Raw genomic sequence first — 17,329 nt, forward strand, 5'->3', positions numbered from 1 at the left:
AGGAGAAGACAGATACAAGAAACATTATACATAGGACAATGATGCCTCAGTCCCCTTCAAAGTAGGCTTGGGACTTCACAAAGTTCTTCCAGCATCTCTTCCACTGTTCAAAAAACTCTGCAAAATCCTTTATTGGGTTCAGTTGCCTTGTCGTATTTACCTGAATCTCTTCCTTTTCAATGGTGCTTTTAGTTTTGGGAAAAGCCAGAAGTTGCATGATGCCAAATCTTGCAACAGATTCTCGACCTATGAAGCATTTGTGCCACACTTTTATTTGCACTACACTCATTGCATTATCCCCGAAAGCATTCTAAATTACCCAAATAGTTTCTGCGGAGAAATATTCAAACTTAAAGCAAAATCTGATACAGATTCATTGCTCTACTCGCTCAATCATTTTGAGTGAGATGGCCACGTAGTACACATACTCACTCAACGATGTTGAGTCCCCCACTGGCCAGTCCATCCTCCTTCGCTGCCAGGTTACATCAATGTCACACAAACCATTCTTGTTATTTTAATATATTAACAGTAACTGGGTATGTTTCTGGACAGACTTTGTGTGTGTGTGTGTGTGTGTGTGTGTGTATATATATATATATATGTATGTGTGTGTATATCAAAATATTGTAAAGGGTGCACTCACAGGACTTAGAAATTTTAATAGTGACTTTAATCAAAAATATAAACACTTACATTTGTAAATCGACCCACGTTTTAAACCTGGCGGGTCTTTTTTAACACAATATGTTAAATCTCATTTACTAAATGCTTCTTCTCCGCCGTCTTAATAAAATAATGTCATTTGTAGATTCGTTTCTCTCCTGTATGCTATAGTTAACTTCGCAAATCAGTGCATTAGCATTTGGAGCATTCAGATCCAGGTTGGTTTGTAAAACAGAGAGCCTTGGCTCTTGAGTGTTTTCTCTTTGGTTGTTTCTGATCAATATACTGTGACATTCTGGTAATAGGCAACAAAATATCACTCCATACACTGAAGCTAAGATGGCTACAACTTGCACTGCTGGAAGATACATACCACTGGTGTTCATATAGATTGGAATGAAAATAATCCATACAAACATGTAGATAAGCATAGTGAATGAGATGCCTCTTGCATTATAATGCTTATCTGGTAATTTCTTTCTTTTGTAAGCTATAATGAAACAAACCAATGATATGAGTCCAATATATGCCAACATGATACTAAAGAAAATATAGGACCCCTCGTCACACTCAAGAACTAGGATTTCAGGTATGGAGTAGATAGTTGTTTGAAATGGTCTTTTTGTTGAAAGCCATATTATGCAGATGAAAATTTGGAAGATAGTCAATGCACCAATAATAATTGGTGGTTTGTTTCTTAATGTATATTTAACAGTTTCTATTGGTTTGTACGGTAAATTGTACTTTAAAGACTTGATTAATAAGGATGAGACACATATTGTAAAGCTAATACCATAAAGAGGTTGTCTAATTTGACAGACAACATTGCTTGGATTGCCGATGAATAAATATGTACTTGAAAGACTGCATAATAAAGATATTATTATTAGATAGTTGTACTTTCTTCCAGTTGCCTTCACTGCTGAACTATTCAAATCCTTTATATAGAAGTAGACAGTTGCTAAAACTAGAATACAACCAAAAGTAGCAAAAGCCACCAGTGTAATTGCAAATGGGTCTTTCCAATTAAAAAACTCTATTTCCCGATCCTGACATCGAGAACTCCCATTAGATGACCATTGGTTGCCACCACACGGAATACAACGGTCCATATCTAAAACAAAGAAACACAAAATCATGTTATCTTTATTAAATGATAATACTTTAACATGTGCATTGAGGTATTGAAGCTATCTACATTTATGTTTAACACAAATCTTAAGTTGGAATTGCACTAATGAAATCTCAATATTTCACAATGTAAGCAAATAATAAAGCATACACTTGACCAATTTTTAAATTTTTCGTACCTAAATATTAGTTTCAAAATAACTAAATGAAAATTAAGAAGAGAAAAGAAAAGTTAAGAGGAACAGTGTGTTTTTAAAAAAATATAAACTAGTTGGTGAAACTGTCTGAATATTTTTGTTTCAGTTCATCAGGTGTCTTCAAAAAGAAAATGGTGATCAATATAAACCTCAAATTATATGACAAGAAATGGAGGTTCCTGTTATGCTTATCTCCTTCTTTACTGTCCCATAATAGCAAGAGAAATTATAAACAACTTAAAGAAAAAAAGCACTAAAATAAACTAAAACAGAACTCTCAGCGCCAGTCGTAAATAGCCCCTCAGCATCTCTCTCTTTTCTGTTCAACCTACTTTCTGTGCTAACTACTCTCTATGTTGGAAAATAAATATCAAGCACCCTCTGCTACCAGCCTACCAGCCTAGAAACAGTTGAACCGTATAAAACAACAAGGCCTATACAGAGGGCCGATACTAAGTGGGTGCGCTCTGTAGGTAGAGGCAGCTTGGGAGGCTTTGCAGTGCTATGATTTGCCACCTCATGTTGCAGGAAAGGTTAAAGGATCTTAACATGTATAGCTTGGAGGAAAGACGAGACAGGGGGGATATGATAGAAACATTTAAATACATAAAGGGAATCAACACAGTAAAGGAGGAGACTATATTTAAAAGAAGAAACTACCACAACAAGAGGACATAGTCTTAAATTAGAGGGACAAAGTTTTAAAACTAATATCAGGAAGTATTACTTTACTGAGAGGGTAGTGGATGCATGGAATAGCCTTCCAGCTGAAGTGGTAGAGGTTAACACAGTAAAGGAGTTTAAGCATGCGTGGGATAGGCATAAGGCTATCCTAACTATAAGATAAGGCCAGGGCTAATGAAAGTATTTAGAAAACTGGGCAGACTAGATGGGCCGAATGGTTCTTATCTGCCGTCACATTCTATGTTTCTATGTTTCTATGTTTGATTCCACCCTTCTTATTAGGCTCCACCCCCTTGTGATTGGTGCAATGCGGCAGAGCTGGAAGGCAAAAGTTACCAGCTGACAAACTGTTTGTTTTTATGTGTTATTTGTGGTTAAATAAATGTAATACTGGAGCACTGTTGCCAACACTTTATTGCAAAAGGATCCAGACATACATCAGGGGAGGTGTCACTTCAGAATTTGTCTCTAAGTGTATAAGGACTTATAAGACTCTAAATAAGGTGAGCTTCCATTTTGTACTTTTTTCTGATGTCCCTGTGTTCTTTCTGCATGTGAAGTGTCCAGTTGGAAAATAGGTAGGGGGTACCTGGAAAGTCACAATTGCACATTTAGTGAGCCTATATTCTGTAGTTCTGCTCCATGTGAGTGTATCTATATCATAATACCTACAATATTTGGGATTACTCCAAAAGTGTCTTTGTCTAGCATCACTTAAAAAAAAAACTAAACAAAATTAAGTGACTTGTTTCTTAGTGGCACTTACCAGGATTTGGTGAAAAGTAACCTTCTGCACAAGGAGTGCAATTATGGCAGCAAAATGGAAAACCGCATGTTTTATGATATCCTGGCGGGCAGAGTTTTGAGCAATTGGAATAAGGAATCTGTATGAATATTAAAGTATAACAAAACTGAAACAGGATGCAAGAGAAAAGAAAGAAGTTGTGAGCCAAATAACACTTTTAACAGGGAGGGGTAACCCCTAAGACGTAACTAAACTAGAGTAGAATCATAAAGTGTAACCCTGTGGGGAACTAATCGTAATTTATAGCTTAGTCGAGATATCTATTCACATGAGGAACAGTAGAATATTGGGCTACCAAATAGACATTGTTCTAACAATCTATGAAAAATCTTTATGTAACCCCTTAGTGACCAGACACTTTTTACATTTTCTTACCGTTTGGGACCAGGGCTGTTTTTACATTTTTGTGGTGTTTGTGTTTAGCTGTAATTTTCCTCTTACTAATTTACTGTACTGTACTGAAAAAGACAAAAAACTTAACTTTCACTGACATTGCTGTGATATGTCATACTGTTTTGAAAAACTTATATTTGTGTTCAGCAAAGTTTCCTGAGTAAAACAATACCCCCCATGTACAGGTTTTATGGTGTTTTGTAAAGTTACAGGGTCAATATAGTGCTTGCCCATTTCAGTTTGCCAGATTGGTTCGCTGGGTCTATGTTGCCTTTTGAGACCATTTGGTAGCCCAGTAATGTGAATTAACCCCATCATGGCATACCATTTGCAAATGTAGACAACCTAGGGAATTCAAAATGGGGTATGTCTAGTCTTTTGAAGTAGCCACTTAGTCACGAACGCTGGCCAAAGTTTGCATTTTTATTTATTTATTTGCAAAAAACTTCACTTTTACTGGTGATATCATCGTTGTACTAGGTTTTACTTTTTAAAACACTCATATTTGTGTTCAGCGTAGCATCCTGAGTATAACAATACTCCCCATGTAAAGGTTTTATGGTGTTGTTGGAAAGTAACGAGGTTAAATATAGGGCTTGCCAATTAAATTCTCTGGACTGTCTGCCTGGGTTGTCAGGTAGGTCCCTCAAATTATAATTAATAAAATCAAATAAGTATGTAAAATTAAAAGTTAAACATATATGTAGAATGAATGTGTGTGTGTGTAATATATATATAAATATATATAAATATATATAATAAACAATACACAAGATCCAGCGCACTCTCCTATCTACTAAACAGCAACTTCAATGTTGACAGATTTTATTAGTTTTTAAAAGTTTTTTTTAAAAACACCTAATCTAGGCAAAAAAAAAAAAAAGATTAGGTGTTTTTTCAAAAACTTTTAAAAACTAATAAAATCTGTCAACATTGAAGTTGCTGTTTAGTAGATAGGAGAGTGCGCTGGATCTTGTGTATTGTTTATTGTATAATATGGCCCCCAGCAGCACCCCATTTAAGCATGTTCAGGTGAGTGCAACCATCCCCCATGTTTCATATATACAGGGGCGGACTAAGAACCCTCAGGGCCCCCGGGCAAAATAAATCAAGGGCCCCCTTACAGGCCCCACCCATACTCCGCAGCAAGCGCCACCCTTGTCCCGCCTCCATGCACCGCCTCCAGCCACACCCTACACAATCTTTAGACACAAGGAACAAAAGTGCAATAATCCCTTCGAGGCCCCATTAGAGACTACAATGGAGTCTAATAGGCTTGGAAGGGGGTCTCTCGAACACTCTGGTTCCTATTCACAATATAGCAACAACATAGCTCGCTGATACCTAGGCCAAGTAGGCTCCTCTTACCTTAAATACTGTTGCTGGCTGGCAGTCTGTGGGCTTGCTGGAAGGCTGTGGGCTTACTGGCTGCGGCTGGCAGGCTATGGGCTTGCTGGCAGGCTGTGGACTTGCTGGCTACTGCCGGCAGGCTGTGGGCTTGCTGGCTGCGGCAGGCAGGCTGTGGGCTTGCTGGCTGCGGCTTGCAGGCTGTGGGCTTGCTGACTGGCAGGCTGTGGCTTGCTGGCTGCAGCTGGCAGGCTGTGGGCTTGCTGGCTGTAAGCCTGTGGCTTGCTGTAGGCCTGTGGGCTGGCTACTGGCCTGTGGGCTAACTGGTGGCCTGTGGGCCGGCTGGCTACTGACCAGCCTGTGGGCTGGCTGGTTGGCCGGCTTGTGGGCTGGCTGGCTGGCCGACCTGTGGGCTGGCTGGCTGGCCTGTGGGCTGGCTGGCTTGCTGGCTACTGGGGCACTTGTAGATTATTTAAAGAAATAATCCATGCACAATAACCACTACTGCTCTGTGTAGTGGTTATGGTGCCAGGAGGGCCGGGCCCCCCTCCCAGAGTAAGTAGTCAAACCGTTTAAGAACAGTTTGACAACTTACCTGGGGTCTGCTGGGATATGAGGCTGTAGTAGGGTATAGGAGCAGTGGTGCAATGTGTGAGGGATGCAGTGTGTGTGAAAGGTTCAGTGTGTGTGAGGGGGTGTAGTGTGTGAATGTGTAGGGTGTGTGGAGCAATGTGTGTATGAGGGGGCTGTGTATGTGTGGCAATGTTAGTATGGGGGCTGTGTGTGTATGGGTGGGCAGTGTATGGGTGGGCAGTGTATGGGTGGGCAGTGTGTTTGTGTGTGAGGCAATGTGTGTAAATGTGTATGGTGTGTGTGGGGGCAGTGTGTGTGTATGGGGGCAGTGTGTGAATGTGTATGGTGTGTGGGGGCATTGTGTGAATGTGTATGGTGAGTGTGTGTGTGGGGGCAGTGTGTTTATGGGGCTAGAGTTCCCTCTCACCACTGCGACCACCAGGAATCCCTTCAGCGGAGACATAAAGATAACTCTCATGGCTATGTACGGTTTCCTATGTATAACTGACTTAGGGTGACCAAGGGTGGTATTCCCTATGTGGGGGTTTTCCAGAAATCTAGTCATGGGTCCCAGGTTTTGAGATATCTATCCCTCTTCCCCAGAGTCGACCAGTGGAGCTCCTCTAGTTCCCTCGTCCTTTCCACCCTCTGTACCCATTGTTCCCTAGATGGCACACTGGTTTGTCTCCAGTACATTGGGATTAGGGCATTGGCTTCCCCTATGAGTGTGTTCAGGAGTTGCTGTTTGGAAGTTTCTTTGAATGATCGGGGCCATCCCAGTAGCACCTGGGAGGGGGAAGGCCACAATGTAATAAGCATTATATTTTTAATGTCTGTCAATATTTGCGTCCAGTAGGGCGCTATGTTCCTACATCTCCACCAAATGTGCTCCATTTCCCACTGTGCTTCCCCGCATCTCCAGCAGGAGTCACTGACTGTAGGCCAGTAGGTGTGAAGCTGTTCTGGTGTTCTATACCATCTAGTGGCTCTCTTGTAGAAGGTCTCTTTGCGAGCTATGCTGATCGGGGTTTTTATCCCTGAGGTCATAATGTGTGACCAATCCTCATCGGTCATGTGAATGTGGAGTCCTCTCATCCACTTGCGTTGGAATGGGGGTCTAGGTTGTTTCCCCATGTCTGCCTGTAGAATGGCATAAATGGTAGATAATGGTCGTTTTGTTGTGTTTCCCTGTGAGCATAGTTGTTCGAACGGAGTCTTGTCTCTCTTGCGTCAAATCGGGACGACTGAATGGGTCAGGAAGTTGGTTAGTTGTGCCTTGCCCATAGTGTCTAGGAGTGTCTCCTGTCTATTGAGTTTGGGGAAGGCTTTTAATTTGGGTGGGATGTCCTCTGTTGTAATTTCCGCTATAACAGGGCTGGGGGTCCCAAACATTCGGGCTAGTATGGTGCTACCTTGTCCATGTTGGAAGTCTGGATTATCCGCTATTGGGAAGTACGGAGACATACCAGGGGACAAGCCAAAGTCCTCTTTGTGCCTTCTCCAGATTCGGAGTATGTTGTGTATGAATGGGTGATGTGTGGGGGATAGCTTGTTAATTTGGCACATCTGCCAGGGTAGGGTGCGGAGTGGCACTGTTGCGAAGTTCTGTTCTAGGCCATACCATGACTTTATCTTAACCGAACCTGTCCATTCCTTAATGCGTGTAAATAGAACCGCTATGGAATAATTTGAAACATCCATCACACACACACAATGCACCCCTTACTCATAAAGACAATGCACCCCTTGCACACAGAAAAACACAATGCATTACACACACAAACACACACACACACACAAGCAATGCAAGCAATGCAACCCTTACACACACTCAATGCACCCCTTACAGACGCACACACTGCATCCCGTACATACACAGAAACACAATACCACAATTTTCTGAATTGTTCTGTTCTAGGCCATACCATGACTTTGTCTTAACCGAACCTGTCCATTCCTTAATGCGTGTAAATAGAACCGCTACGGAAACATTTGAAAGGGGGGAATAAATTGAAAGGGAGGGGAAAGAAATTGACCGGGTGAGGGGGAAGAAATTGACAGGGAGGGGAATTGACGGGGTTGGGAAGGGAGAAGAGAGTGACAAGCAGGGGAGAAGAGAGTGACAGGGGAGGGGGGAGAAGAGAGTGACAGGGGAGGGAGAGGGGGAGAAGAGAGTGACAAGGGAGGGGGGAGAGATTGACATCCATCACACACACACAATGCACCCCTTACTCATAAAGACAATGCACCCCTTGCACACAGAAAAACACAATGCATTACACACACAAACACACACACACCAGCAATGCAACCCTTACACACACTCAATGCACCCCTTACAGACGCACACACTGCATCCCGTACATACACAGAAACACACCTTGCAACCCTTACACATACAAACACAGATTCACACAATGCATTCCTTACACACATCATGACATCCCCTACTCCACCTCCTGTGAACAAACTCATTGGTGGAACATGAAGGTGGACCCTGGGACCCAGACCTTGAGCTGTGTAAAGGGCGTTAAAAAAATGGAGCTGCTTCCCGTTCTCCCAGAACATTGATTTTTGTGACCACAGTTACAAACAGCCTCCAGAGAGCCTGTTCTACACCAGACCAGTGGAGCCAGACTGCAGCTAGAGCCCATCATCATCCTCATCTGGTTGTAAGTAGGCAATCTAGCATATTATTCGTGGCACTAATCTCTAATTTACATAACATTAAAGGGACACTATAGTCCCCCAAACCACTGCAGTTTAATGTAGTGGTTCTGGTGTCTATAGCCTGTCCCTGCAGGCCTTTTAATGTAAACACGCCGGCACTGCAGCACTTGCGTTAGTTAACATGGCAGATCATATGGGTGGGGCATTGTGATGTCACATGGGGGGGCGGCAAACTTTACTTTTGCCCAGGGCGGCAAAAATCCTTGCACCGGCCCTGACCACCATTCTCTTCAGCGCCAAGACATACGACCAACCACTGATGGCACACATTAAAATAATGTCCCTAAATGTGAGGGGCCTCAACACCCCAGAAAAACTTAATATACAAGCGCAGGAAATTGATAGACAGAGAGCCGACATCACATTCATTCAGAAGACGCACTACAGAGGCGATTTCCAACAAAAACTCAGGTCCCGACATATCCAACACACATATTACAGCAATTACGGTAAGAGCAAATCCAGAGGAGTAGCAATACTACTTACCTCGCAGGCGGCCCTCACAGATACTAGCGTCAAAACAGACCCAGGGGGGAGATTTATATTTGTTATGGGGAATTGTCAAGGATCCCTGCTAACGCTCGCTAACATATTTGCACTGAACTCAGATCAAGGATCCTTTGCTCGGTCCTGCCTGAGCAAACTGGAGAGCTTTGCCGAGGGAATAGTGATTGTAGGAGGGGATTGGAACATGGTACTCGACCACTCAGTAGACAGTTCATCCCACACCACAGACGCTAGGCGCCACCAACGTACCATGCTGGCAAATGCACTCTTCTCCCACCAACTCATGGACTGCTGGCGTCTAGCACATCCACAAGATAGGGATTACACCTATTACTCCCCGGTTGCAAAAAGCTACTCTAGAATTGACATGTTATTCCTGAGCCATAGACATCTCCCTATGCTACAAAACGCACCCATAGGCAATATCACCTGGTCGGACCACGCCCCAATATTTCTGACTATAACACTAACGAACACCGCTAAACATAGAGCACATTGGAGACTCCCAGAGTGGTTGAGGACCTAAAGAAGACCCTACAGGACTATTTAATTGACAATACCACAGCTGACGTCTCAGACCCCTGGGTCTGGGAAGCGCACAAAGGAGTTATTAGAGGGATCCTGATAAAATGAGGCTCTAGAATTAAGAAAGAACGTTTACATAGACAGGTCACTTTATCTAACGCCATACACGTGCAGGAAACTCTACACAAACAAAATCCCACCCAGGAAACTTTCCGAAAACTAACGGCTCTCAGAGTCGAGCTCAAATCCCTGTTGACCCTGAAAGCGCATAGATCGGACCAATTGACGAGAAGCTCCTTTTACGCACATGGTAATAAGAGTGGGAAACTGTTAGCATGTGCGCTGAAAGCCAAACTGCAAAAATCCTTTATAGCCAATATAACAGACAACACAGGGAAACAATGTAACACCACTAACGATATAGCCGAAGCATTTCGCGAATTCTACCATACTCTTTATAATCTCCCACCTCCAGAAGGAACGCCCCTCAACATCCAAGAATACCTGACCACCAATCTCACGCTTGCAGGACTTCTCACGGGCGGCTCCTCTCCTATGGAATAACTTGCCTACTGCCATCAGACTCTCCCCTAGTCTTCAATCATTTAAGAAGGGCCTTAAATCCCATCTCTTCAGGAAAGCGTATGGCCTCCCAGAGTAATCTCTCCCTTACATACCTGTCCCTATGGGATAGTGCTTTGCTCTCTCCTCCAGCTCTGCTTCACTCCTACTTGATATTTCCTATCCTAATGTTTCTAATACCCCACTTCCTATAGACTGTAAGCTCATTTGAGCAGGGTCCTCTTCAACCTATTATTCCTGTAAGTTTTCTTGTAATTGTCTTATTTATTGTTACATCCCCCCCCCCCCCTCTCAAAATATTGTAAAGCGCTACGGAATCTGTTGGCGCTATATGAATGGCAATAATAATAATAATAATAATAATCTCCCCTCCAAAATCACAGAAGAGGCCGCACATGCCATGGATGAGCCATTCTCCCATGAGGAGTTCGCCTTGGCGATTAAAACAATGCCAAAAGGCAAGAGCCCTGGCCCAGACGGACTGACAGCAAGGTATTATCAGACACTATCAGGGGAATTAGAACCACATTTTCTTAAAATGCTAAACGAATTGTGACAAAACTCCCCCTTACCCCCCCCCCCCCAAAGCTACAAGCATCTATCACTATTATCCCCAAACTGGGAAAGGACCCTGGGGCATGCAGCAACTACAGGCCCATATCCCTTATCAATCTTGACCTAAAATTGATAGTCAAACTAATCGCCAACCGCATCAAACCCCTACTGCCAGATATGATCCACCCAGACCAGGCAGCCTTTGTGCCCGGCCGCGAGGCCAGGGACAATACCACAAGAATAATAAATATCATACATGGAGCAAACACAACAAACACACCGACACTACTGCTAGGCATAGATGCTGAAAAAGCATTTGATAGGGTAGATTGGAGTCCTGGAAGGTCTGGGATTTGGCCCGAAACTCAGGAATTGGATACACACACTATATAGAGGACCAACAGCCACCGTCAGGGTAAATGGCTACTCATCTGCCTTCTTCCAAATAAGCAATGGAACCAGACAAGGCTGCCCGTTATCGCCCCTCTTATTTGTTCTGGCAGTAGAGCCATTCCTAACAGCAGTCCGAGGCAATTCCAAAATTAGAGGCCACCAACACCCTGGAGGTGAGGTAAAAATATCCGCATTCGCGGATGATGTCCTCTTCTCCATCACGGACCCACTCCATACACTCCCTCACATACAGGCGTAAATTGAGACCTTTGGGGCCTTATCAAACTTCAAAATTAATACCGGGAAAGGTGAAGATCCTGGGGATCTTCACCCCCCCCCCCCCCCCCCCTCATTACAGGCGCGCATCCGGCAGCTCCACAAATTCACCTGGACAAAGACGGGGCTAACATACTTAGGGATTCGCCTAACCTCCACACTCAAAGGCCTATACGCTCGGAATTACCCACCCCTCGCTGACCACATTGGTCAGGATCTCCAAAAATGGGACCTACCCCAGTTCTCCCTAATGGGCCGGGTTAACATAATAAAAATGATGGTCCTACCGAGAGTGCTGTACTTATTCCAAGCCCTACCTGTCCCCCTCGCGGGCAAATTTTTCAGACGCATGAAATCCATGATAACGAACTACATATGGGGCCACAAACATGCGAGACTAGCTTATTCCACCTTAACGTTCACACCTGGGATGGGAGGGTTGGGTCTACCGCACCTATACATCAGCCTGGGCTAAAGCTGCAGCCGCCTGAGGCTCTCTGCAGAGCGCTCGGGCGGCTGCAGCATGAGGGGGGCCGGCGCTCCTGGCTGCCTAGTGCGCCTTACAGGTAGCGCCGGCCCTGATGGTGGTGCTGCAGGACTTTGCAGGCAAGAACTAGGGAGGAGGGGGGGTATGGGTAGGTAAAAACTATGTACATGAATATGATGCAAGGGCGTCATATAGGCAATGAGTTAGCGCTGCACTTGTGGGAGACTAAGTCGTGTCCCCAAGTAGTTTACTAAGCACCTCTCTGGTGGGGGGTGGAGGTCGGTCTGCTGTGACAGGGCCCTAGTGGGTTAATTTAATGAAGGAATAGATAGCGGGACTGTAATTCTTTAATGGGTGCTCCCTGTAGCGGGGTCAATAATAGTTTATATGTAATATATATGATTACATTCTAAGTGTATTTTGAGATATATGTGTATGTTGTAAAGCGCTATGGAATTTGTTGGCACTATATAAATGGTGATAATAATAATAATATGTAAAGTATATTTATTTGATTATTTGTTTATTTTTTAACTTTTAGCTGCCTGGGGACTGCCTGACAGCTCGGACCGTCTCCCTGCAGGCAGCTCCATAGACTTCTATTGCGGCCATGTGATCATGGCCCTGGAGGGCCGGGGTGGCCGGAACTGCTGCAGGGTGACTGCTGGGGTCTCGGCAGTCCCCCTTGACTGGGATCGCTGGTCCAGGTAAGTGTAGCACTTTTTTGTCAGATGTACCTAGTACGTCCGCAGTCGTTAAGGGGTTAGTATTTATAAAATAGGAACAAACAAAAAAATATATATATTGTGTCCATAATAAAAACAATAAATTGAACACCCAATTATAAATGTGCTCCAACAAAAAGAGCTTATAGTGTGTAGGTAGAGGCATAGTTACTCCTCCAAACTGCTATTGTGAGATACCTAAACCAGTCAGTAGAGGATTGGGTACTGAATGATCCACATTATGATGAAACACTCAGTACTCAATGGCTGTAAGGTAACTGTAATCAAGCAGAGACTTCATCTATAAATGCCTACACTGGATGTTCAGTGTTAATGTGTACAGAAGACCCCTATCTGTTTTGTCTATAATAGCACCAGTGTAATATCAAACATTGTGCGTGTAGCTCAATAGCTAGAATGAGTGATCTGTAATATGAGTGCAGATATATATTTGTATATATATATATATGTCCAGCTCCCTTCGGAAATATATATAATAGTGGGGACTCGGGAGAGAGATAGACAAGAAGAAACTGTGATTTAGCAGCAAACAAAGGACTGTTCAACCCTCCGGTAGTAAAAAGGGAAACACAAGTGAAAAATAAGTATCTACACTCACGGTACTGTGGAATCAATATAGATGATATAAGGTGTCCATTAGTACCTATAACCTAATCCTCTGTCTCCTTGGTAAATGGCAGCAAATAACCCCCTGTGCCTTCGAGGGCACCTATCTCTAATCCCCATAAGTAACGTAACAAGCTGCACTCTACATTGAAAACTCAAAAATGAAACGTGAATACTTCTATTGAAATGGTAATTTTGGATGCGGTAGAGCTATCATTGCTGCATACTAAGAAATAGTAGGTCTATGTTAGGTCTAATAAGCCATTAGACTCAAAAGATGCAGCACAAGCCCCTTTTGCAAGAGGACACGTAGCAAGGATAATAGCTCAAGAACAACAAGAATAACAAAACCAAAACAAGAGAATAGCTTAACAATAATGGGTTTGGACTTCAGCAGTTGTAAGATATGGTAATTATGATGTGCTCCTTATTCAAATAAACAAAAGCAGCATTTGTAAAGAGCTAGGACATAATGTATAGAAACTTGTGACTATTATATCAAAAGAGTGTTTTCAAAAGAATCAAATAGATGCTGAAAATGCAATTGCTTCAGATTTAATCTGCAACTGAAAAAAGCTAAATGCAAAGACATGGTGGCATATTGTTCTAGTGTTGGAATAGCAAAGGTCCTCACATAATGGGTATCGGCAAGAAACTAACCCCAGATAAAGAAAGTAAGAAATAAAGTTACTTCAATCATTTTTATTAATAAAACATGTTTTTGGTTGTCTTAGTCTTAGTCTTAGTGGCATGGTCAGTGAAAATAAATTTAAGAAAATAAGAAAAACTCAACTTTGATCCAACTTTGAGGATCACTTCCTCTCACTCCGGGAAAAGAAGCATCCTAGAATATGAGCTGAGGGGAGAACATGGGCAGCACGGAGAAGGGCGCTGGTGTTACCATCGGTCATTGTTATCAACCTGCTATGCATACTGATAACAAATGCCAATATGCACAAGATTAACATTAGTCAGTCTGGAACTCTTGTTGAAGATACTGTAGGTTGAGTTAGACTATTATTATTATTATTATTATTATGTTATTTATATAGCGCCATCAAATTCCGCAGCGCTTTACAATGGGTGGACGAACAGACATGTAGTTGTAACCAGACAAGTTGGACATACAGGAACAGAGGGGTTGAGGGCCCTGCTCAATGAGCTTACATGCTAGAGTGGGGTAAAATTACACAAAAAAGTCAGGATAATATTAGACTAGTGACAGTTGCAGAAGAGGAATCAGGCAGGAGCTATTAACAGTTTTATTGATACGCTTTTATGAAGAAGTGGGTTTTTAACGATTTTTTGAAGAAGTGGAGACTGGGTGAGCATCTAATGGAGGAGGGAACGGTGCAGCCCTCGAGAAATCTTGAAGGTGAGCATCAAAGGTGGGAGTACGGACAGAAGATAGACGTAAGTCTTCAGCAGATCGTAAGGGCCTAGGCGTGACATACTTGTGTATAAGGGAGGATAGATAGGTGGGAGCAGCATTATGTAGCGATTTGAAAGCAAGAACCAGAATTTTAAATTGAACTCTATATTTCATAGGAAGCCAATGTAGGGACTGACAAAAGGGCATGGGAGGTGCGGGTGGACAGGAAGATGAGCCTCACTGCCGCATTCATTATGGACTGTAACGGCGCAAGTTGGGAGCACGTAAAACTACTGAGAAGTGAATTACAGTAGTCAAGGCGAGAAAGGACAGTGGAATGGACCAACACTTTAGTCGCATCAAGTAGGGGCGGATGCGCGCAATGTTTTTGAGATGGAAATTACAGGATTTGGCGATAAATTGAACATGAGACCTGAAGGAGAGGTCAGAGTCAAAGAGAACACCTAGGCAGCGAGCCTGCATGGTGGAGCTGATGGTAGCACCGTTGACTTGGAGGGAGACAGACACAGGAGTAACAACACTTGAGGGAGGAAAGACCAGAATTTCAGTTTTGGTCAAGTTTAGTTTAAGGAAGTGGGCAGCCATCCAGTTAGAAATATCAGAGAGGCAGTCAGAGACACTAGTCAAGAGGGACGGGGAGAGATCAGGAGAGGACAGGTAGATTTGCATGTCATCTGCATAGAAATTATATTGGAAGCCAAAGGAGCTAATGAGTTTACCAAGGGAGGCAGTATAGATGGAGAACAGTAGGGGACCAAGGACTGAACCTTGAGGGACACCAACAGAGAGGAGTTGGGGAGAAGAAGCAGAGCCAGAGAAAGAAACACTGAAAGAGCGCTGGGAGAGGTTGGAGGAGCACCAGGAGAGAGCAATATCTTGTAGACCGATATTGCGGAGGATGAGAAGAAGCTGTTGATGATCAACAGTGTCAAAAGCCGCAGACAGGTCAAGGAGAATTAGGATAGAGTAGTGACCATGAGATTTTGCAGCGAGTAGATCATTGGATACTTTGGTCAGTGCCGTTTCCACAGAGTGCTTAGCGCAGAAACCAGACGGAAGCGGATCTAGCAGAGAGATGGACTCGAGGAAGTCTGTCAATCTCGCATACACAATTCTGTCAAGGATCTTGGATCCAAAAGGCAGTAGCGAGATAGGACGATAGTTGGATGGGGAATTAGGGTCAAGATTGGGCTTCTTTAGAATTGGGGTTACAGTTGCATGTTTGAAGGGTGATGGAAATATACCAGAGGAGAGAGAGAGATTGAGAATTTTAGTGAGAGGTGGAGAAAGAGAAGAAGACAGAGTACGGATGAGATGCAAGGGATTAGGATCAAGGGAGCAGGTGGTGGGGCGGGAGGACTGGAGCAGAGCAGAAACCTCTTCCAATGTACCGGGTGCGAATGAACATAGAATAGCAGAGGGAGTGAAGTTAGGGGAAGTATTGTAAGGGGAAGAAGAAAGATGAGAGATCTCTTCTCTGATTGACTATTTGAAAGGTACATTTCTCAGTATGAAGCATGGGGCAATAAATATAAAACCAACACATTGGAACCAAATGTGGTTTATTGAAAAAGTAAACCAAGAGATTAAAAATAAGGAAAGGGTATTAATGCATGCAAAAAGACAATTAGAGTGGCTAAAATAAAAAATGAGAAATTGATAGCTAATGAAACCAAAACCAACCCTATAAATTCTCAAAAAAATAAAAAAATAAAAAATTAAAGTGCAGGTACACTGAAAACAGATATGAGAGTATTAGTTAATGAAGGAAGGGATAACAACACACTACAAGGATTTGGAAATTGTTATAGACAACAAACTAGACAACAATGGGCAATGTCAATCAGCAGTGGCTTTTCAGCTATGTATCTATGTAACCCTGCATATACAGGATCCATGAACTATGACAACTTTAAATCATGATGCTTAGAGTAACCTTTTACTCATATATCTCTGAGACAAATATACTAGACTTATATGCTGCAATAAAGTTTCTTGAAGATAAAATGGTGAGTCTCCTCCAAATTGTTAGATGTTTTCTGTATAAAGTGCACCTGTTTTAGTGGCAGCAAGTAAAGGCATATAGAGATTTACAACCTCCACTATAGCAATATGTGGGTTTTATTGAAAACCATTGGCTTTATTTGATCATTTTACTATTTTAATGTGGCTGTTGGCAACTGCACATTTTGCATTATCATATGTAAATTTGTATACATTCTGTTACATACCGTGTTGTTTTCTGTGTTCCACATGATGAGACTATAATTTAGTGTAAGATTATTGTTAATAAAATCATAATATCCAATTATTTTGAATGATGCCCCATTGTCATCAAAATACCAATTTATAATTTCATAATTAGTCACAAAGTCACCATTTTTATCAAATTTAAACATATGTCCAAAAAAGGGGAACTTGACTTTTTTAATTTCATTGACCAGCTGCAAAGGAAGAAAAAAATAATTAAAACAAATAATATTATTACATATTAAACATGTAAAGCACAATATCAAAGCAAAATATATAAAAGCAAACCTTTTAAGAAATATTCAGGATTTTTCACTAAACACCGGATTTTGTCCGAATGGACAATATCCAGTAAATAATTACCTATTTCTGACCATATTGGCAATTCTCATGTTTACTAAAGCCAACTGCGGTCAGGATTCGGTTGGTATGACCGATTCTGTCACATTTGTTCTGAAATTGAATCAATCTATAACAACGGAA

At 42.5% G+C, this 17,329-nt stretch overlaps 1 long non-coding RNA gene across 1 annotated transcript; it reads right to left on the reverse strand.

Annotated features, from left to right (window-relative positions):
• Positions 1-1,695: 1,695 nt before the first annotated feature.
• On the reverse strand, positions 1,696-16,899 carry LOC134585804 (uncharacterized). Its single transcript, XR_010086546.1, has 3 exons — positions 16,828-16,899; positions 3,445-3,562; positions 1,696-1,780 (listed from the first exon to the last, which is right to left on the reverse strand). It is a non-coding gene; the product is annotated as an uncharacterized LOC134585804 (long non-coding RNA).
• Between the last annotated feature and the right edge of the window lie 430 nt (positions 16,900-17,329).

Source organism: Pelobates fuscus, chromosome 2 (assembly GCF_036172605.1).
Source record: "Pelobates fuscus isolate aPelFus1 chromosome 2, aPelFus1.pri, whole genome shotgun sequence".
NCBI lineage: Eukaryota > Metazoa > Chordata > Amphibia > Anura > Pelobatidae > Pelobates > Pelobates fuscus.